This window comes from Ovis aries, chromosome 10 (genome assembly GCF_016772045.2).
Source record: "Ovis aries strain OAR_USU_Benz2616 breed Rambouillet chromosome 10, ARS-UI_Ramb_v3.0, whole genome shotgun sequence".
In the NCBI taxonomy this organism is placed as follows: Eukaryota; Metazoa; Chordata; class Mammalia; order Artiodactyla; family Bovidae; genus Ovis; species Ovis aries.
In genome coordinates, this window is record NC_056063.1 from 30,589,669 (window position 1) to 30,612,666 (window position 22,998).

Here is a 22,998-nt window from a genome sequence, read left to right on the forward strand (position 1 = left end):
ACACAACTAATGAATCATTCATGGGCAAAAAATACTTTCAGATATTCTGACCATTGAAAAGTGAGGGGGAGGGGAAATTTAGAGAAACTTGAGAGGAAAATTCAAGTTCCGACCCCTGATTGTTAAAATGAAAGATCGAGGGAAAGCCAGGATCCCTTTAAAAATATTAATAGCAAAAGTGGAGGAGCACTGTTAGCACTCCTAAAATTTTGGAGCACTGTTTCCATTGAGTACAAGTATGTAATAGGTGTCAAAGAGGTTCTTTGTGTGTGTGTGTGTATATGTGTTTTTTTTTTTTTTAAGAAAAATACCTTTTGGTCATTTGCAGCTCCGTGAGACTATGAATTAGAAACAACTTTCACAGATTAATCTTTATTTTTGTGGATGATGTTAGTATCACTAACTCCATGGGTTAGGAGCTGACTGGGAATAGGAAGGGGACACATTTAGATTCAATTTAAAATTTTTCTTACTGTAGGATATGGGAGCAGTGGCTCAGTGCCACATCCAATGAGTTCTTGAGTTTTCTGGCTTGTGTTAGTTGTTGTGTAGGTACATCCACTGTGCCGATAACCCCATGTCTCAGAGGTTAAACAAGGGGAGAAAGATGGGTCACCTTCTGCTAGAAATTTGCCTAGTCTACTCTTTGCAAAGCAAGGTGGGGTTGTTTCCTGAAATTTTAATTCTAAAAGCCTCAAAAATTCAAACTGCAATAGTAGTCTTCCTCGGTCCACAGCCATTGGTGTGAAGAGTCAATTTGTGTTTCTGCAGTGACAGAAACTGGAGAAGGAAATGGCAACCCACTCCAGTACTCTTGCCTGGAAAATCCCATGGACCGAGGAGCCTGGTAGGCTACAGTCCATGGGGTCGCAAAGAGTCGGACACGACCGAGCGACTTCACTTTCACTTTCAGTGACAGAAACTGAAGGAATCAGCTCTTTTTCCCCCTCTTTCAGTCATTCATCAAATGTTTATTGAGGCCTCTGGATGCGCCAGACTTTGTGCTCATGACTAGGGACAGGGCATAGATGAAGAAAAAGTCTTTGATCCCAGGAATCTTCCAGTCCAGTGGCGACACCAGGGTCAGGGCCAGAGCACGCTTCCCACAGGTGGCGACATTGCACCTGAGTCTTCCAGGGTCAGCAGCAAGCGGCCAGTGGGGTTAAGAGTTGAGATCTCAGGCAACGGAGAGAACTGCAAGAGAAAACTCAGCAGGCACTAAAAGAAGTTCATGTTATAGTGGGAGGTGGCGCCCTTCTGAGCTCTGCTTGAGAGCCTCTAAGGCTCAGGTCAGCCTCGTATATCCTGCTGAAGAATCTGGAGTTCTTCAGTGAATGTGACTGGAAGTCTCCCGAAGAACAGGAAGTAGGCAGGCACTCTAACCCCTCTAACCTTTGGAGAATGGCCTCTGTATAGATGGAACTACCCCAAGAAATCAAACCAGTCAATCCTAAAGGAAATCATTGCTGGATATTCATTGGAAAAACTGATGCTGAAGCTCCAGTACTTGGGCCACCTGATATGAAGAGCCAGCTCATTTGAAAAGATCCTGATGCTGGGAAAGATTGAAGGCAGGAGGAGAAAGAGATGACAGAGGATGAGACGGTTGGATGGCATCACCAATTCGATGGACATGAGTTTGAGTAAACTCCAGGAGACAGTGAAGGACAGGGGAGCCTGGCATGCTTCAGTCCAGTCCATGGGGTCACAAAGAGTTGGACACGACTGAGTGGCTAAACAACCACCCCAAGAGCAGGGTTGGGTTTGTTCATCTGTGAGTCCTCACTGTCTTCCTGCAGACACTTCTGAGCATCTTCTGAGTGAGCACCCTTAGAGCCAGGGCTGCAGGATTAAGACCTGGCCTCTGGCCTCAGGCCTCAGCCCCCTGGGAGAGAGAAGTGCACCCCCACACTGCACCCAGTGGGGGGGTACACTTGGCGCCCAGAGAGGGTGCACATGAATGCTGCCCGGTCAGTCCACACAGGGAGGTGTGAAGGGGGCAATTCCAGAAGGTTTCCTAAAGATGGCGAGGCTTTGGAAAAGTACGAGCTGGGGAAGCAGTTGAGTGTGGAGGGCAGGAGGGGGATGGCTGGAATGAGAGTGAATGAATGGATGGGCGGCCCTTGGCGGGCCCGCAGAAGATGTGCCTGTTGTGAGCAGAATGGCCCCTGGGCGAGCCTGGAGGACGTGGCAGGAGGGCAAAGGGTAAAAGGAGACACATTGACCAGGAGCAAAAAGGACTCATCCTCCTGCAAGATGGGAGGAAAGGAGTCACGGTGGATGGGCCAGCAGGTTGGTGCAAAGAGGGATGGGGACAGAAAGGGTTTCATGACAGGTTGGTTCAGTCAGTCGGCTCCTAGCACCGTGTGTCCTGCAGCACACTTGGGTGGTTCTGGGAACGCAGCTGACCTGTCCTTGGGCAGTGCCGGCTTCCTCTCCTTCTAAAGCCCTCCACGATGAGCAGTGTGTGCTTTTCAGTCCAGAGGCCAGAGTGGAAGTCAGCAGACCTTGGGCTTCCCTGGTGGCTCAGCTGGTAAAGAATTCGCTAGCCAAGGCAGGAGACACGTGTTCAGTCCCTGGTCCAGGAAGACCCCACATGCCTCAGAGCAACTGAGTCTGAGAGCCACAACTATCAAGTTCTGTGCGCCAGAGCCTGGGAGCTGCAACTACTGAAGCCCATGCGCCCTGGAGCCCGGTGCTCTGCAACAGGAGAACTCACCGCAGTGAGAAGCCCGTGCACCACAACTCGAGAGCAGCCCCTGTTCACCACAACTAGAGAAAACCCTCGCAGCAACGAAGACCCAGCACAGCCAAAAATAAATAAATAATTTTAAAAAGGAAAGTCAGCAGATCTTCGAGGCTTTGCCTTTCAAAGGCCCGGCTCCAGCACCTGGAGGCCCCAGACACCCCCATCTGGGAAGGCGCTGGGGAAGTGCCTGGCTCCATCTCCTTCTGATCTTTTCCTGATTCAGAGCTTTTTCTCCCTCTCTCCCTTTGGGACAGTTGGGTATTTCTGTGGGGACTTTTCTTCTCTCCTCAAATCAGTCCCCTTGTCCTCAGATCACTGCACAGAGTAGACGGGAGTGAGTGAAGAGAGAGGTGGGATTGAAAAGCAGGCTTGACTGTAAAATGACAGGGACCTCCCTGGCGGTCCAGTGGTTAGGACTCGACGCTTTCACTGCACAGGTTCGATCCCTAGTCGGGGATCTAAGATCCTGCAAGCCACGTGATGTGCAGAATTTTTTAAAAAAGCAAACAACCAAAACCAAAACAGACTGTGAAATGATTGTGCTCACTGAGGGAATTACAGATGAAATGATGGCTTGAAAATGATCCCGTAAAACGGAGTGCAGATGAAAACAGGATCAGCTGTGTGTTAGAGTTGGACAGTGAGTACACTGTTTTATTACACTCTCCTTGCTCCTGTTGCATGGTTGCAATTTTCCATAATAAAAAGTTGAGATATACTAAATACAATAAAATACTTGGCACTTGGAAATATTGTGAATTTACAGCAATACTTCATTTTCGCCAGTTCATGTGAATAAGCGTGTATTATTTACCAATGTAAAAAAAAAAACATTGCAGGAGCTCTCTTAAGAGAACATTGCTGATTTGTATCTCTCCTTCCCTCACTCACTGCAAGCTCCAGCCTTTGACTATGTGTTAAGCTGGTGTTTTCCTCCCTTGGTTTTAATCAGAACTCATTCCTTCTGTCTGTGCATACTTGCAAAAGGGCATCTTTCTTTATCTCTGTTGTGTTTTGAAAGGTTTGCCCTGACAGTAAGGAAGTTGCCTGTAAACCTAACCCAGACCTTCCCCTGGACTAAGCTCTTCTTTCCACCCAGGTCTGACTTTGATGTGACAGGGCGTTGCTGGTTGTTTTTAAATTACTCCCTTGGGCGTCTCTAAAATCCATTTTTTGTCCAGCTTTCTCATAGGTCTCTGATGTTTATTTTAAAAGGGAAGTTCTCCAGCATGACAAGATGCTTCAATAGTAAGCACAAACCCAAGATAGAAGATTATTTTCATCAGTGACCACAATGTGATTCAGAAACTCAAAGACAAGTAACTTTATGAGGCAGAAGATAAGGAGCCCGCTGGGAATGGCAGCAGATGTTTTGGGTGGAGCCTGTGTCCCGGCTGAAGGCGGAGTCATTCACATCCAGCCTCCAAAGCAACCCCTCCAGGCCTCCCTGCTCCCTTCCACCTTCAGCGACTCTTCATTTTCATCAGGATAAAACCCAATTTCTTCAATTCAGTTCAGTTGCTCTGCTAAGTCACTTCAGTCGTGTCTGACTCTGTGCGACCCCATAGATGGCAGCCCACCAGCCTCCCCCGTCCCATGGGATTTTCCAGGCAAGAGTTCTGTAGTGGGGTGCCATTGCCTTCTCCCAGTCTCTCAGTTGTGTTCAGTTCTTTGCAACCCCATGGACTGCAGCGCACCAGGCCTCCCTGTCTATCACCGACTCCCGGAGTTTACTCAAACTCATGCCTACCGAGTCGGTGATGCCATCTAACCATCTCATCCTCTGTCATCCCCTTTTCCTCCTGCTTTCAATCTTTCCCAGCATCAGGGTCTTTTCAAATGAGTCAGTTCTTCCCATCAGGTGGCCAAAGTATTAACTGCTTATATATAGCGAATATAATAGTTTTTTTTTTTTTTTGGTTGTTGTTGTTTGTTCTTGTGTGCGCACTAGGAGCTCTTTAAAGAGGAAATGGCAACCCACTCCAGTATTCCTGCCTGGAAAACCTCATGGACAGAGGAGCCTGGCAGGCTGCAGTCCATGGGGTCACAAAACAGTCTGACAGGACTTACAAACTGAACACTAGGAACCAGCCCCTCTGCTAAACCCTTTTCCTGCTTTATCTCACTTTTATCCTAAACCACTCCCTGTCCTTCACTAACCATCCCCCTCCCCTACATTCCATCAAATCAGTTAAGACTGTGGACTCTGAATCCAGTTTGTCTGGATGTGAAGCCCTCAGTCAGTCAGTTCAGTCGCTCAGTTGTGTCCGACTCTTTGCGACTCCATGAATCAGAGCACGCCAGGCCTCCCTGTCCATTACCAACTCCCGGAGTTCACTCAGATTCATGTCCTTCGAGTAAGTGATGCCATCCATCCTCTGTCGTCCCCTTCTCCTCCTGTCCCCAATCCCTCCCAGCATCAGAGTCTTTTCCAATGAGTCAACTCTTCGCATGAAGTGGCCAAAGTACTGGAGTTTCAGCTTTAGCATCATTCCTTCCAAAGAAATCCCAGGGCTGATCTCCTTCAGAATGGACTGGTTGGATCTCCTTGCAGTCCAAGGGACTCTCAAGACTCTTCTCCAACACCGCAGTTCAAAAGCATCAATTCTTTGGCACTCAGCCTTCTTCACAGTCCAGCTCTCACATCCATACATGACTACTGGAAAACCATAGCCTTGACTAGACGGACGTTAGTCGGCAAAGTAATGTCTCTGCTTTTGAATATGCTGTCTAGGTTGGTCATAACTTTTCTTCCAAGAACAGTGTCTTTTAATTTCATGACTGCAGTCACCATCTGCAGTGGTTTTGGAGCCCCCAAAAATGAAGTCTGTCACTGTTTCCACTGTTTCCCCATCTATTTCCCATGAAGTGATGGGACTGGATGCCATGATCTTCGTTTTCTGAATGTTGAGCTTTAAGCCAACTTTTTCACGCTCCTCTTTCACTTTCATCAAGAGGCTTTTAGTTCCTCTTCACTTTCTGCCATAAGGGTGGTGTCATCTGCATATGTCAGGTGATTGATATTTCTCCCGGCAATCTTGATTCCAGCTTGTGCTTCTTCCAGTCCAGCGTTTCTCATGATGTGCTCTGCATGTAAGTCAAATAAGCAGGGTGACAATATACAGCCTTGACGTATTCCTTTTCCTATTTGGAACCAGTCTGTTGTTCCATGTCCAGTTCTAACTGTTGCTTCCTAACCTGCATACAGGTTTCTCAAGAGGCAGGTCAGGTGGTCTGGTATTCGCATCTCTTTCAGAATTTGCCACAGTTTATTGTGATCCACACAGTCAAAGGATTTGGCATAGTCAATAAAGCAGAAATAGATGTTTTTCTGGAACTCTCTTGTTTTTCGATGATCCAGCAGATGTTGGCAATTTGGTCTCTGGTTCCTCTGCCTTTTCTAAAACCAGCTTGAACATCAGGAAGTTCATGGTTCACATATTGCTGAAGCCTGGCTTTGAGAATTTTGAGCATTACTTTACTAGCATGTGAGATGAGTGCAATTGTGCGGTAGTTTGAGCATTCTTTGGCATTGCCTTTCTTTGGGATTGGAATGAAAACTGACCTTTTCCAATCCTGTGGCCACTGCTGAGTTTTTCAAATTTGCTGGCATATTGAGTGCAGCACTTTCACAGCATCATCTTTCAGGATTTGAAATAGCTCACCTGGAATTCCATCACCTCCACTAGCTTTGTTCGTAGTGATGCTTCTAAGGCCCACTTGACTTCACGTGCCAGGATGTCTGGCTCTAGATTAGTGATCACACCATTGTGATTATCCAGGTCGTGAAGATCTTTTTTGTACAATTCTTCTGTGTATTCACGTCTGACAGAATGTGGTCCACTGGAGAAGGGAATGGCAAACCACTTCGGTACTCTTGCCTTGAGAACCCCATGAACAGTATGAAAAGGCAAAATGATAAGATACCAAAGAGGAACTCCCCAGGTCAGTAGGTGCCCAATATGCTACTAGAGATCAGTGGGGAAATAACCCCAGAAAGAATGAAGGGATGGACCAAAGCAAAAACAATACCCAGTTGTGGATGTGACTGGTGATAGAAGCAAGGTCCGATGCTGTAAAAGGCAGTATTGCATAGGAACCTGGAATGTCATCCATGAATCAAGGCAAATTGGAAGTGGTCAAACAAGAGATGGCAAGGGTGAATGTCGACATTCTAGGAATCAGCGAACTAAAATGGACTGGAATGGGTCAATTTAACTCAGATGACCATTATATCTACTACTGTGGGCAGGAATCCCTCAGAAGAAATGGAGTAGCCATCATGGTCAACAAAAGAGTCCGAAATGCAGTACTTGGATGCAGTCTCAAAAACGACAGACTGATCTGTTCGTCTCCAAGGCAAACCATTCAATATCACAGTAACCAAGTCTATGCCCCAACCAGTAACACTGAAGAAGCTGAAGTTGAACGGTTCTGTGAAGACCTACAAGACCTTTTAGAACTAACACCCCCAAAAAGATGTCCTTTTCATTATAGGGGCCTGGAATGCAAAAGTAGGAAGTCAAGAAACACCTGGAGTAACAGGCAAATTTGGCCTTGGAATGCGGAATGAAACAGGGCAAAGACTAATAGAGTTTTGCCAAGAAAATGCACTGGTCATAGCAAACACCCTCTTCCAACAACACAAGAGAAGACTCTACACATGGACATCACCAGATGGTCAACACCGAAACCAGATTGATTATATTCTTTGCAGCTAAAGATGGAGAAGCTCTATACAGTCAACAAAAACAAGACCAGGAGCTGACTGTGGCTCAGATCATGAACTCCTTATTACCAAATTCAGACTCAAATTGAGGAAAGTAGGGAAAACTGCTAGACCATTCAGGTATGACCTAAACCAAATCCCTTATGATTATACAGTGGAAGTAAGAAATAGATTTAAGGGCCTAGATCCGATAGAGTGCCTGATGAACTATGGAATGAGGTTCGTGACATTGTACAGGAGACAGGGATCAAGACCATCCCCATGGAAAAGAAATGCAAAAAAGCAAAATGGCTGTCTGGGGAGGCCTTACAAATAGCCGTGAAACGAAGAGAAGCGAAAAGCAAAGGAGAAAAGGAAAGATATAAGCATCTGAATGCAGAGTTCCAAAGAATAGCAAGAAGAGATAAGAAAGCCTTCTTTAGCGATCAGTGCAAAGAAATAGAGGAAAAGAACAGAATGGGAAAGACTAAAGATCTCTTCAAGAAAATTAGAGATACCAGGGAACATTTCATGCAAAGATGGGCTCGATAAAGAACAGAAATGGTGAAGCCCTATGTAGCCTCTTTTCAGCTTAGTTAGTGGAGAGATGATCTTTTGTGCCTTAGTCTCCATATCTGTAAAGCGGGTATCATAACAGTACCTACTTCATGGAATTGTGAGGACTTAAAGAGTTACTGTGTGTGTGTTAGCTATTAATGTTGTTATTACTTGAAGATGCTCAAAATAGCCAGCTTTTTGTGTGTTTTACATTATTTTCTGTACCCTTTTTTTTTTCCCAGTTCATTTTTGGACTCTCAAGACATTCTGTGTATTGGCTAATTTCTCTCCATCTATTGAAATCATAGGCTTACCATTCTCAGTTATATCTAATTGCCATTGTCAGCAGCCTTTTTCTAAGAAATCTGACAAGGGAGATGGAGAGAGGACACATTCCTCTCTTTGCAGAAAGAAATCGCAAAATTTGTCTATGCCGATATTGAGAGAACACCTTCAAGGTTTAGTCCTAAGTGAAAAATTGTTGTTTTTGCGTTTCTCAGTCGTGTCTGACTCTTTGCAACCCCAATGACTGCAGCACGCCAGGCTTCTCTGTCCTTCACCATCTCCTGGAGCTTGCTCAAACTCATGTCCGTTGAGTCGGTGATGCCATCCAACCATCTCCTTTGTTGCTCTCTTCTCCTCCTGCCCTCAGTATTTCCCAGCATCAGGGTCTTTTCCAGTGAGTCGTCTCTTTCCATCAGGTGGCCAAGGTATTGGAGCTTCAGCTTCAGCATCAGTCCTTCCGATGAATATTCAAGGTTGACTTCTTTTAGGATTGACTGGCTTGATCCCCTTGCTCATAGACAGTTATACCTGTATAACACTGTAATCTAGGTAAGTGGATTTTAAAATAAATTATAATACAATTCATGTATTTATAATTTTAAAATCCACTTACCTAGATTGATGATGGTTGCAGAAAACTACAAATATACTCAAAATCATTTAATTGTACACTTTTCACAAGTGGTTTTTTTTTTCTGTTTGCTTGTCTTTGCTGCACTGCATAGCTTGCTGGCTCTTAGGGATCTTAGTTCCCCAAGCAGGGATCAAACCTTGAAAGCACCAAGTCCTAACCCCTGGAGCACCAGGGAATTTCCACTGTGTATATACATATATACAGTCTGTAAAGCTGTTCTACCACCTAAGATATTCTATGTAAATAAAAAGTCTGGAAAAGTACTGTTAGTAGTAGTTATTGCAGAAGAAGAACTGAGATGGAGCAGACCTCCAGGAGGACAACTTTGACTTTTTTAATCCTATGAGCTTCTGTATCTGAGTGTTTTCTAATGAAGATATGTTTATGTATTGTTATATATTTTTGGTCTGTGCTGTTCACCGCTATAACTCTGTCATCTTGAGCAGGGCTTGCATATAGCAGAGGTTCAATAAATATTTGTTGAATGACTGGATAAAGAAGTTACATTTCAAATGTAAAAAAGAACAGTGTGTACAATAACTTGATAGGTTTGCTCTTGCAAACTTGCTAATTTTAAAAATCCGTTTCCAACACACATTTATGAAAGTGATGCTTTTCAGTAGTTGAAGAACTATTCTTGGAATACTCTGAATGGGGCCTGGCTTAAAAAATTGGGGCTCTGAATTTGGATTTTGGCTGCAGAAATTGACTATGAAAGGGGTTTCCACAGTGTATCTTTTAATCAATCTTTTATAAAGCAGGTACAATAATTTATCTTTCTTATCCAGGGTAAGACAATAGGTACTGTAATTGAGGAACTATTTAAATTCTGATTTTATTTGTATTCATATTGCCTTTAAATTACCTGATTGAAGTTTTGTTTTAAACAATAGTGGAAATAAATCTATTGGTAATTTTCAGTGTAGGTTAAAATCTGTATATGAACTTCTCTCTTCCTGATAAACTTGTTTTATGTATATTCAGGTAAATACTCGTCGACAGATAAAATGCTAGAATAATATTGTCTATATTAGTGTTTAAACATAGTTACTAATCATATTGTGATTATTTACAGTATTCAACATTTTTTTTTTGCTGTTTGCTGAAATGGAAGTTATTTGCTATTTTTATGTATTACATTTAGAAATACATGACATAATAATATTGTGATTTTAATCTTATCTTTCCCCTAACTTAGAGGTTCCTAAACCTTTTGGAGGCCACAAACCCTTTAAGGAGCTGATGAAAGTGATGAACCTTTGCACTAGAAAAATGTACACATTTGAAGAGGATTTCAAACCTCAGGTTAATAACTCTAAGTCATTAAAATGCATGGAGATTTTCATAGATATTTTCACATCCATGTGTTTAACTTAAAAGCATGTAATTTGACAAAGGCTCTTAGCTTTGGTACTGATGGAGACTTTCACGTTTAACCGGTGGCTCTTTAAGCCATCAAATTCCTTTATTAGAATATCATTCTTGCTTCTCAAGGTATAAGGTACTCAGGTGACGTTAGGATGATTAGCACCTGGACTACAAACCCTAGTGGCTTGGGGCAGAATTCTGAGTTCTTCGGATAAACTCACTATGTAATTATTTAAAGGTGACATAACTAAAGGATTGGGCATCCCTAGTGGCACAGTGGTAAAGAATCCCCCTGCCAGCGCGAGAGACTCAGCTCAGTTCCTGCGGCGGAAAGATCCCCTGGAGAAAGAAATGGCTTCCCACTCCAGTGTTCTTGCCTGGGAAGTCCTATGGACAGAGGAGCCTGGCGGGCTGTAGTCCATGGGGTCACATGGACTCAGCGGCTGAACAACAACAACTAAAGGACTGACTTCTCAAGATTCCATTCCACTGAGAAGTTCAAGATTAGCAATGATGGCTTTTAAAGAAGAGGGAGTCTCCAATTAATTAAGGCTTATTTCTCTACTTAGTGCCTCTGTGAGGACAAGAGAAGGAATTGTGGTTTCTGAGTGTGGTTTGGGGGCTGCTCCTCGTGATGAAAAGGTCAGTCCCAGGACAGACCATGAAGCTGAGTGAAAGACAGTGATACTAGAGAAACTCAGTGTGAAACAAGAAAAGAGAAAGGGAGAAGATACAGAATTAAGGATTGAGGATGGGTGAGAGCTGCAATTCTTGAGCACGAGAGACTTCCTGGTGAAGAGCCACGCAGAGTGGAGATCAGAGACTCAGTGGGCCCCTCTCAGACCTAAGCACCTGCTGTTCAGTTATAATTAGTGGGAAGAGGAAGAGGTTGGGGTGATGTTTGACCCCAACTTCAGGGCAAAGAATTTGCTGGTTTCCTACACTAAGAAATTGTCCCTAAGAGGATAGAGTGAGCAATGACAGTCTCACAGAGGAAACCACACCAGCAACCTCCACGGTTCCCCCAACAGGTATAACTCCTCTCCAGTCTCTCCACCCATGCTGGACCCCAGTACTATAAGGAACAGTATGACGATGCATGCTCAGCCGTGTCCAACTCTTTATCACCCCACCGACTGTAGCCCACCAGGCTTCTCTGTCCTTGGAGGTTGCTGGTGTGGTTTCCCCTGGCTGCCCACTCCAGTATGCCAGTTGCCATTTCCCCCTCCAGAAGATCTTCCTGACCCAAAGACTGCACCCATGTCCTCTGCATTGGCAGGCAGATTCTTTACCACTGAGCCACCTGGGAAGCCCCAAGGAACAGTATAAGAGAATATAAATATAAGAGAATATAAATTTAATGAAGACCATTAAATTTGTTCAACTCAAAAGTCCTTATTGACCTTAGGAGGATATAATTTTTCAGATTAATAAAAACAGCATTAAGTGGTGAATCCAAGGAAGGAAAAAGTGTTGAATAATCATTCGAGATAATAATAATAATAATAATAATCCCATTGAGATTCGGATGGGAATGAAAAAAAATAAATGGATTGTTATAGTGGTATTGAACAAATATGTTTTCCATATTGGAGGGTCCTGGTTGTATGTAAAGGAGGAGAGGGAAAAGGCAGTAGAAACAGCCTGAGGATAATTTTGGAAAAAGAAGAGGTGACTGAGGACCTAAGGGAGAGAAGGCTGAATGACACAGAGGGGTGATTTTCCCATGTGGAGGAACATTAGCTCTGAATTGTTAAGAAGAGGCTCTGAGAAGGACAAGCGTGCTGGTGGTGTGTATGTCAAGAGGGTGCGGGTCTCTGCTCTGATGGAAGGAATGTCTGTATAGAGGAGTGTTCAATGACCATCAGCCTGAAGTTGACTATAGAAGAAAAAAGTACCAAAACTTGTTCAGCTGTCTTTCCTTTTAAATGACTTGAAGTTTTAAGGAAATTGCCTGGAAAAACAATTCTTGTCCTCACCCACTGAATATATTGTACTTTACTTTAGAAAATCTAACAATAAGCATGCAACGTTTCTTTTATGAAGAACCTACATGGAAAAAGGCAAGATAAGAAACTGGTTTCTTTTTTTCTTTTTCTTTTTCTTTTTCTTTTTTTTTTTTGGCCTCACTGCACAGTGTACAGGATCTTAGTTCCTTGACCAGGGATGGAACCCGTGCCCCCTTCAGTGGAAGCCCAGAGTTTTAACCACTGAACTGCCAGGGAAGTCCCCAAGAGACTGGTTTCTTGATCCATTTCCCTGCATATTTTTTGGTAAGGCTTTGACTTGATGCTCACTGCTAGGAACTTTAACATACATGCATTTCCTGGATATGTGTGTTCTACAGCAATTGCCAAAATGGCCTGCTTCTAATCACTCACCACAAGTGCCCAGTAGCTATCAGGGGTAGAACTGCTGGTCGGAGGAGGAGGCCGGGTGTCAGATTGTGTGCTGAGGCAGATTGCTGAACAGGCGGTTACTTATTAGGGAATGGAGTTGGTAGGTAACTGATAGGAGGCCTTGAAGGGAGGAGTGGGTGCGGAGATGGCCTCCATTTGCTATCAGGGGCAGTAAACACTTAATAACTTGGCAGAATCTACAAGGACTTAATTCTCTCCTGTCTTCCACTCTCACCCTCCTCCTTTTTTTAGCCACCCCTTCTTCAGATGCCTGATTTTGTCATTAGAATTCGTTGTCATTCAGCTACTCAGTCATGTCTCACTCTTTGCATGGACTGTAGCATGCCAGGCTTCCCTGTCCATTACCAAGTCCTGAAGTTTGCTCAAACTCATTTCCATTGAGTCAGTAATGCCATCCAACCAGCTCATACTCTGTCATTCCCTTCGCTTCCTGCCTTCTATCTTTCCCAGCATCAGGGTCTTTTCCAGTGAGTCTTTAGAATTTACATGAGGGAAAAAACCTCTGAATATTTGAATATACTACGAGTTAATACACAGCAGCTTTGGAGCTAAAAAGTCAGTGGCACATCAGGCTACATTGCGGTAGTAAAGACACAGAAGAAAGGGGCCAGTCCCCAATCTTCCATCTTTTTGGAAGACCATATACTGTCCTAGGCATCCCATTTTACGAGGGACACTGACCACTTTTGGATCACAAGCAGAAAAGAGTAGCTAGGACCACCGTATTTTTAAAACTATTTTATTTATTCATTTGGCTGCGCCAGGTCTTAATTGGAACATGTGGGGATCTTTGATCTTCACTGCAGCATGTGGTATCTTCAGCTGCGGGATGTGGGCTCTAGTTCCCTGACCAGGGATCAAACCCAAGGCTCCTACATTGGGATCACGGAGTCTTAGACACTGGACCTCCAGGGAAATCCCAGCATAATGATTTTGAGACCCACTCACATTATATCATGGGCCTCCCTGGTAAAGAATCCACCTGCAATGCAGGAGACCTGGGTTCGATCCCTGGGTTGGGAAGATCCCCTGGAGATGGGAACAACTGGAGAATCCCATGGACTGTATAGTCCATGGGATCATAAACAGTTGGACGTGACTGAGCGACCTTCACTTCACGTGTTTTATCATACAGATATAGACCCTCTCATGTCTGTATCAGTAGTTACTCCTTTTTATTACTAACTGATGCTCCACTGTATAGATATTTCACAACTTGTTTATCCATTTATTAGTTTATCCATTTAAACAAACATTTGGTTTGTTTCTACTTTTTGGCTATTACAAATAAAGCTACTGTGAATATTCCAGTGAAGTCTTGGTGTAGACACTGATTTTTGTTTCTTTTGGGAACATACCTTGGAATGGAATAACAAGGTTGAATGGTAGGTGTGCATTTAGTGTTTTAAGAAACTCTTAGTCTTCCAAAGTGATGTACCAGCAGTTGTTCCATATCTTCATCAACACTTGGTATTGTCAATTTTCCAACATTAGCCATTCTCATTGCATGTAGTAGTATCTCACTGTGGTTTTAACTTGTACTTACCTGATGACTCATGATGTGGACCACCTTTTCACATGCTTATCAGACATTCAGATAATTTCTTTTCTGACGTGTCTGTTCAAATCTTTGCCCATTTTAAAAATTGCCCTGGTTGTCTTCTTACTGAGCTGTAATAGTTTTTTTGGAAATTTTGGACACCAGTCCTTTATCAAATGTATGTATTATAAATATTTTCCCAATCTGTGCCTTATCTTTTCATTTTTCTTAACAGTATCTTTCTAAGAGCAAATTTTAAAGTTTTGATGAAGTTCAGTTTATTGTATGAATGTTTGTTTTTGTATCCTCTCTAAGACACTGTTGCCTCCTTCAATAAGAAATAGATTTTTTTCCCCCTCTGATTAAGCTTTTTCTAGTTTTGTTGTTATTTAGTCGTTCAGTCATATCAGACTCTTCTGTGACCCCATGAGTTTTGCATTTGAGTTTATCATTCGTTTTGAGTTAATTCTTATGTATTATGTGACATAAGGGTCAGTGTCCATTTTTCCCCCAATGGGTTTGGAGTTGTTCCAGCAGAATCTGTTGAAAAGATTTTCCTTTCTCCCTTTGAATTGTCTCACCGCCCTTGTTGGAAATCAGTTGTTAACCGTACACAAACACGTGGGTCTGTTTCTGGAGTCTGTTCTGTTCAAGGTGGAGGTATCTAATGAGATGTTTGAAATAGAGAATCAAAGCTATTTCATTGTTTGTTTGTTTGTTTTGCTGAATAGCGGCAATATATCTTTGCCCTGTACGTGGAGAAAAGCATTTCTCTTCAAGAAAACCTACCTACCACTGTCTAGTTTGCTCATCCATTCTTAAATTCTGGATTGAAATACATATTTCTCATAGATTTAGGGCTAGAATCATAGACAAGTCCTACAATTATAAAGCAAAGGAAAATATGAAAACTTGGGTTTAGACTTGGACAAACGCACAGTGGAACCAAGTATTTTGGTTCCCTAATTGTATGCTAAACTTATTCATGTATTATTTCTGTGGAAAAAAAATCACAGGAGAAAGAACTGAAAATTCTGGAAGACAGTTTAAGAGTCTGGGAGCTGTCTCTGCAATGCCGATCAGGAAATCTGGACGTCAGCAGACCGCTCAGCTTTTTCTTGCTCCTATTCATGACTTATAGAGTCACCTTCCAGGACACCAGTGTCACTGGCCATGTGTTCCTGGCATTGGCGCAAGTGTGTGGTCCTTTCTGTCTCTAGAGTCCGAGAAAAGCAAATTCTTCACAGAGATGGAGTCAACCACCATCTGAGAATGGTGCTCATCCCACCTCCTAGAGGTTCAAGAAATACTTTTTGTTTTCCAGAGGTTTTCTCTTCTTTCCTTCTGTTTATCTAGGTATCAAGACTGAGCAAAGAAGGCAATGGTCCAAAATATTAACTTCATTATAAACGAATTTTAAATAAATATGAGGGCAATAGTGAAGACAGAAGAGACTATGAAATGCAGTGTTAGTGGCTCAATTACAAGGAGAGAAGGATTTGTTGAAACATGGATTCAGAAGTGTGTGAGCCAGTGGATGCTGGGGATGTAAGTTCATATTCTGATTTTGACACACACCTTAGAAATGTTCACCTCTGTCCCTTAATGAGAGCTACAGGTGCTATTATGAAAATGACATAGTATCTGGTTCAGTTCAGTCGCTCAGTCGTGTCTGACTCTTTGTGACCCCATGGGCTGCAGCACGCCAGGCTTTCCTGTCCATCACCAACTCCCAGAGCTTGCTCAAACTCATGTCCATCAAGTCGGTGATCCTATAGAACCATCTCATCCTCTGTTGTCACTTTCTCCTCCTGCCTTCAATCTTTCTCAGCATCAGGGTCTTTTCCAGTGAGTCAGTTCTTTGCATCCAGTGGCCAAAATATTGGAGCTTCAGCTTCGGCATCAGTCCTTCCAGTGAATATTCAGGACTGATTTCCTTTAGGATTTACTGATTTGTTTGATCTCCTTTCAGTCCAAGGGACTCTCAAGAGTCTTCTCCAACACCACAGTTCAAAAGCGTCAATTCTTCGTCACTCAGCTTTCCTTATGGTCCAACTCTCACATCTACTCACGACTACTAGAAAAACTATAGCTTTTACTATATGGACCTTTGTCAGCAAAGTAATGTCTCTGCTTTTTAGTATGCTGTCTAGGTTGGTCATATCTTTTCTTCCAAGGAGCAAACGTCTTTTAATTTCATGGCTGCAGTCACCACCTGCAATTTTGGGAGCCCAAGAAAATAAAGCCTCTCACTGTTTCCATTGTTTCCCCACCTATATGCCATGAAGTGATGGGACCAGATGCCATGATCTTCGTTTTTTGAATATTGAGTTTTAAGCCAGCTTTTTCACTCTTCTCTTTCACATTCATCAAGAGGCTCTTTAGCTCCTCTTCACTTTCTGCCATAAGGGTGCTGTCATCTGCATATCTGAGGTTATTGATATTTCTCTCTGCAGTCTTGATTCTAGCTTATGCTTCATCTAGTCCGGCATTTCACATGATGTACTCTGCATAAAAGTTAAATAATCAGGGTGACAATATACAGCCTTGACATACTCCTTTCCTGATTTGGAACCAGTCTGTTGTTCCATGTCCAGTTCTAACTGTTGCTTCTTGACCTGCATACAGATTTCTCAGGAGGCAGGTCAGGTGGTCTGGTATTCCCATCTCTTGAAGAATTTTCCACAGTTTGTTATGATCCACACAGTCAAAGGCTTTGGGGTAATCAATAAAGCAGAAGTAGATGTTCTCCTGGAACTCTCTTGCTTTTTGATGATCCAACGGATGTTGGCAATTTGATCTCTGGTTCCTCTGCCTTTTCTAAATCCAGCTTGAACATCTGGAAGCTCTCGGTTCACATACTTTTGAAGCCTGGCTTGGAGAATTTTGAGCATTACTAGAGTGTGACATGAGTGCAATTGTGCGGTAGTTTGAGCATTCTTTGGCATTGCCTTTCTTTGGGATTGGAATGAAAACTGACCTTTTCCAGTCCTGTGGCCACTGCTAAGTTTTCCAAATTTGCTGGCATATTGAGTGCAGCACTTTCACAGCATCATCTTTTAGGATTTGAAATAGCTCCACTGGAATTCCATCACCTCCACTAGCTTTGTAGTGATGCTTGCCAAGGCCTATTTGACTTTGCACTCCAGGATGTCTGGCTCTAGGTGAGTGATCACACCATCGTGATTATCTGGGTCATTAACATCTTTTTTGTATAGTTCTTCTGTGTATTCTTGCCACCACTTCTTAATATCTTCTTCTTCTATTATGTCCATACCATATTTGTCCTTTATTGTGCCCATCTTTGTATGAAATATTCCCTTGGTATCTCTAATTTTCTTGAAGAGAATCTCTGGTCTTCCCCATTCTGTTGTTTTCCTCTATTTCTTTGCATTGATCACCTAGGAAGGCTTTCTTATCTCTCCTTGCTGTTCTTTGGAACGCTGCGTTCAGATAGATATATCTTTCCTTTTCTCCTTTGCCTTCTGCTTCTTTTCTTTTCTCAGCTATTTGTAAGGCCTCCTCAGACAACCATTTTGCCTTTTTGCATTTCTTTTTCTTGGGGATGGTTTTGATCATGGCTTCCTGTACAATGTCATGAACCTCCATCCATAGTTCTTCAGGCACTCTATCAGATCTAATTCTGTGAATCTATTTGTCACTTCCACTGGATATTCGTAAGGGATTTGATTTAGGTCATACCTGAATGGTCTGAGAAGAAGGGGATGACAGAGGATGAGATGGTTGGATAGCATCACTGACTCAATGGACATAAGTTTGAGTAAACTCTGGGAGTTGATGATGGACAGGGAGGCCTGGCATGCTGCAGTCCATGGGGTTGCAAAGAGTCGGACACAACTGAGCAACTGAACTGAACTGAACTGAATTGAATGGTCTAGTGGTTTTCCCTACTTTCTTCAATTTAAGTCTGAATTTAGCAATAAGGAGTTCATGATCTGAGCCAGAGTCAGCTCCCAGTTTTGTTTTTGCTGACTACTTAATATCTGCTTAACTATGTTTATATAATAATAAGTAAATTAAAAAACATATTCTAGGGACTGCCCTAGTGGCTCAGTGGTAAAGAATCCCCTTGCCAACGCAGGAGACATGGGTTCAATCCCTGATCTCGAATGATTGCACATGCGGTGGAGCAACTTAAACCCATACACCACAACTACTGAGCCTGTGCTCTAGAGCCAGGAAGCCACAACTGCTGAGCCCACGTGCCGCACTACTGAAGCCTGAGCACCGTAGAGCCCGTGCTCCACAGCAGAGAAGCGACCACAATGGGAAGCCCGCACGCCACAAGTAGAGGGCAGCCTGCACTCACCACAACTAGAGAAAAACCTGCGCAGCAACGAAGACACAGCACAGCAAAAACAAATGGATATAATTAATATATATTCTAGACAAATCCTTTTCCACTTATACATGCAGTGTTTTTTGCTTTTACAACTTAAAATTTTGACCCTGTTTCCACCAGTACAAAACTGCACCTTCTTGGTAAGAAAAATAAAGTCAGTCGCCTCAAGAACTAATCTTATCTTCTTCAACAGGAGTTTTTGAAAGTGCCTGAAATTAAAGTTACAGGGTTTTGAGCTGCTGAGTTAATGATATTGTTGAAGGAAGAGTGTCAAATACACCAGTTGCTAAGCCTGATCCCTAAGGTCTCTCAGAAATGTATTCAGATTCCATGGCAATAAACAGAAAGAAAAACAAGAAAAACAATTTCCCCCCCAAATTTTGTGTTTTTAAGTACTTGCTGTGGCAAATATTAACCTCTAGTATAATTATTGGAATTCAGGTTCTCAGGCTATTATCTATTTATCTATAGATGTGTGTTTGTGTGTGTGTGTCTGTATGCATGTGTAAGATGGCACAAGTCAGGTTTAAGTTTTCCATAACTATGTGAGTTGTTGGCTGTCTGAAATCATGTTAAGCCAGTGGATGCCTTTTAAACACTGTGTCCTCACTATTACTTCTTGATTTTATTACTTTGGACCTTTAGAGTCTGAAACTTTTTATAGTCTTCACCAGAGCAGCAATTCTGATCCATTTCTTAGTGATGTTGCAATAATTAGCTTAGCATGGCAACACACTCCAGTATTCTTGCCTGGGAAATCCCACAGACAGAAGAGCCTGGGCCGACTACAATCTGTGGGGTCGCAAAAGAGTTGGATATGACTTAGTGACTAAACAACTAAATTAGAAAATAAAAAATAATGCTGTTAAGCGATTGTCTTTGTTTTGTTTAGAGTGATATTTTCCAGTTTTATTGCGTTTTTATTAGTTAAAGTTTATCAGCAGTAGATGTAATTGCTTCTATCTTGGACACCAACTAATATTTAAATACAAAGTTTGTATGACCACCTGGTATATTTGTTTGGGTCCAAGGTCTGGGTCCAACAATTCTGTAGCTCTTTAAAGACTTTGGCAAACTGCTTTTCCTCTTGATTTTAAATCATTATTTTGTAAGGAAAATTTAATTAGAAAAAAAAGTGTTTCTTTTTTAAGTGCAGGCCAGTCTATTGAGCCAATAAAGAATTTGTTTGAAAATAATTCCCTGCTTCTAGAACTACTAAGAGAATAATTTTTTTCCTTTAATTAGTATTTTAGAATTTTTTTTTAACGAATGCCAAGTGCAATGTGAGCTCAAGTTTTTTAGTTCAGTTCTAAACTTAGAACCCGTGATTTTCAAGTGGGTTCTAAATTTGGCAAAAATGTCTTCTCTCTGCCATAGTAGCTGGTGTTTTCCCATTCTTAACGGTTCATACATCTTATTTTCTAAGCAAGCAATGCTGTCTTTCTTCACTTTTTAATAATTTTTCCATTTCCTCTTTGTGGAATACCAAATGTGATGCCACCTTTTTAGACCATTAAATAAAATAGATATGGCAACTTTTGGAAAGAAAAACGGAGTGGGAGGGGGAATGATAAAGAGGAAAAAGGTAATTTAGCTTCTTTCTTACAATGAAAAGATAAATACCTTATGTCTCAGATATTGCATTACACGAAGTTTATATATAGGTTGTTCAAAATCACCAAGTCAGAATTCAATTGGAATACTTATTTTTTTTCTGCAAATGTCTGCATAAATCCTCATGAGTCTCTGCCCCTCCCAGAGAAAAAGGTGGAATAAAAGAGCATTCCTATTTGGTCATCACCCCCAGAAGCGTGTCCAGCAAAGCCAACTCCTGTGGTCTGCTCTTTGCTGAATATTTAATCCCACTCCTTGCAGATTAAGACACAGAGGTAAAATGCTAAACTCAAACCTCACTGTGGGCCTGGCGAGCCAGTAGTGCTAGCCTCTGGGAGGTAGAGGTTATTAGTGGACAGGTACATAGTTGAAAAGGGCTGACCCAGTGGCTCAGCGGTAAAAAATCCACCTGCAGTGCAGGAGACACAGGAGATGAGGTTTCGATCCCTGGGTCAGGAAGATCCCCGGGAGGAGGGCATGGCAACCCACTCCAGTATTCTTGCCTAGAGCATCCATGGGCAGAGGAGTCTGGCAGGCTACAGTCCACAGGGTCGCAGAGTTGGACACGACTGAAGCGACTAAGCACGCACACATGCACATAGTTGAAAACAGTCACTTCCTTGTCCTGCAAGGTGTTAGAGGGAAGAATGCCGTGATCTGTTCCCCCCCCACCACACAGGCGCCCACGTGTCTCTCACTCACCTGCATTTATCTGTCCTCCAGCTTCATGCTCACACCTTTCTCTTTGATCATTCCTGGTATTCCTTACTTCTCCCATTAGAATGTCTTTTCATTAACATAAGATGGACTAGGAGAAGGAAGACAAGCTTGAATAAAAAGGTGAAACATTTGGGGTTCTTTTTTTCTCTGCTGAGACAAACTTTTGGAAACTGATCCCTCAGCTGCATACCTCTGCCGAAGAAGTATGTATCTGTTCGAGCAGCTTCCTTTGCTTCCCACAAGCATGTTGTTTGTGCACTTGTACACATCACCCCAGGCTTCCCTGGTGGCTCAGTGGCAAAGAATCTGCCTGCCAATGCAGGAGACATGAATTCGATCCCTGGGTCGGGAAGATCCCCTGGAAGAGGAAACAGCAACCCATTCCAGTGTTCTTGCCTGGGAAATCCCATGGACAGAGGAGCCTGGCAGGCAACCGTCCGTGGGGTTGCAAAGAATCAGACGTGACTTAGCGACTAAACAACAACAACAAAGGCGTCACCTCAGCCTGGAAGGACTAGGTTGCAGCTTGCTCCTTCACACCTTCCAGGTCTTCCCTACACATCTTGGCAAACAGGCAGCTCGCTTGCTCTCTCGAATCCCTCTGGTCTTCACGTCTTCTCTGCTCAGAAGGAAAAACCATCAGATCCCTTCTAGCGGGAGGTGGCCGCCAACTTCAGAACAGCCCTGACGGTCTAGTCCAACAGGTTTCCCCGCTTTATTTTCTCTTGCTTCCCCAGTGCCGAGAGGGGAGGACTGGAATACCTGAGATACTTCCCGCTCCCAGCCTTCCTGGGTTCCAAGCATTCTGACCACCAGGCTCCCGGCGGATGCAGCACTCGGGTTTCCTGGGATGTTTGGCGCTCGTGTCCTCCATATCACTTCCACTGGCACCTGTCTGCCCTCCCCACCCAGCAAGTGTCAGCATTCCTGGAGGGGCTGGAGTTGGCCTGGACGTCCAACCTTGACGGGAATGCAGCAGTGGGAAACAGTCTGGGCACTGCCCTGGTGGACAGTGTGTCGTCGTTCAAGTTCCGAGGATAGGTGCTCTGAGTGAGAAAGCCAGATGGGTTTAGCTCAGCAGGTCACCTAGGCCAGTCTCCTGCCTCCAACAGTGGCACAAAGGGCTGTTTTGTGAGAAAACATTGTTGCACTCTACCATGTCAGCCTCCAATGTGGAGGGTTACCGCACACGTGATTCTGGTTTTCCTTAACAGTACATTATTTATCAGGCCTTGTCTCCAACTTCTCTGATTCTTTGGGTCTCAATCATCTGTCACAGTCTTTTTGTATGAAATCAAGAAAAGAGCATGAGCTAGGCTAAGAGTCAGGAGGCGTGCGTTCTTTCTATTACTCCACCATAGCGGAATATTATGACCTTGGCCTTCTTGGGAACTTCATTTAAAACACTGGGGGCTGATTACAACCATGTTCTAAATCTCCATGACTTTTCTTTAAACTACTACTTAATAGTATAGTAAGTAGAAAATAGCACTTAAAATAATATCGTATGACACTTTCCACCCACAATTGTCCCTACCTCTCACTTTGATTCAACCTTAAGGCGATACCACTGTTTCTAGGTGTGTAGGGTTACCCTACTGTGCGTTTTTGACTGAATTTCCTACATTATACTCCTCCTTTACTCTTTAGCTCTGCTAATTACAGATCTACTGTCTTTTTTCTTTATAAGTCCACCTTTATAAACTCGAAATGCTCTTGATTATTTTTGTTACCCATCTCCAGACAGACCTCAGTCCTGAAGGAAGCCGTGTATAGTCAAGGCAGGGTAACGGTGTTTTCTGTTTACCCTACAGCCTGGTGGCTTTGTGACGGCCACAGCACACCGAGTTTGTGTCTTTGGGGGGCTGCCCAGAGTCTACCCCAAGATGCCTTTCCTGTATTACAAATAGGAGTTCAGAGCCCTTCACCTTATAAGTACTTTTGAGACTTTGCCCCCTGATATTTTCCTCTTTTCCACATGAATACATATCTCCCACTTTTTGCACAGTCGTGAGCTTCGTGAGATCTTTTGGCTGTTT

The 22,998-nt window shown here is 43.1% G+C and overlaps 1 protein-coding gene across 4 annotated transcripts in view; it reads left to right on the top strand.

Moving 5' to 3' along the window:
* The window catches only part of HMGB1 (high mobility group box 1), a 130,114-nt gene that overhangs the window by 86,667 nt on the left and 20,449 nt on the right, over positions 1-22,998 (top strand). Inside the window, exons 1-2 of one of the 4 annotated variants that reach the window (XM_042254827.2) lie at positions 10,138-10,239; positions 12,440-12,575. The exons of the other annotated variants lie outside the window; for them this stretch is intronic. The gene's annotated coding sequence lies outside the window, so the exon portion shown is untranslated. Of the gene's footprint in view, positions 1-10,137; positions 10,240-12,439; positions 12,576-22,998 lie in introns of those variants that run through there. 4 annotated transcript variants of the gene reach the window in all.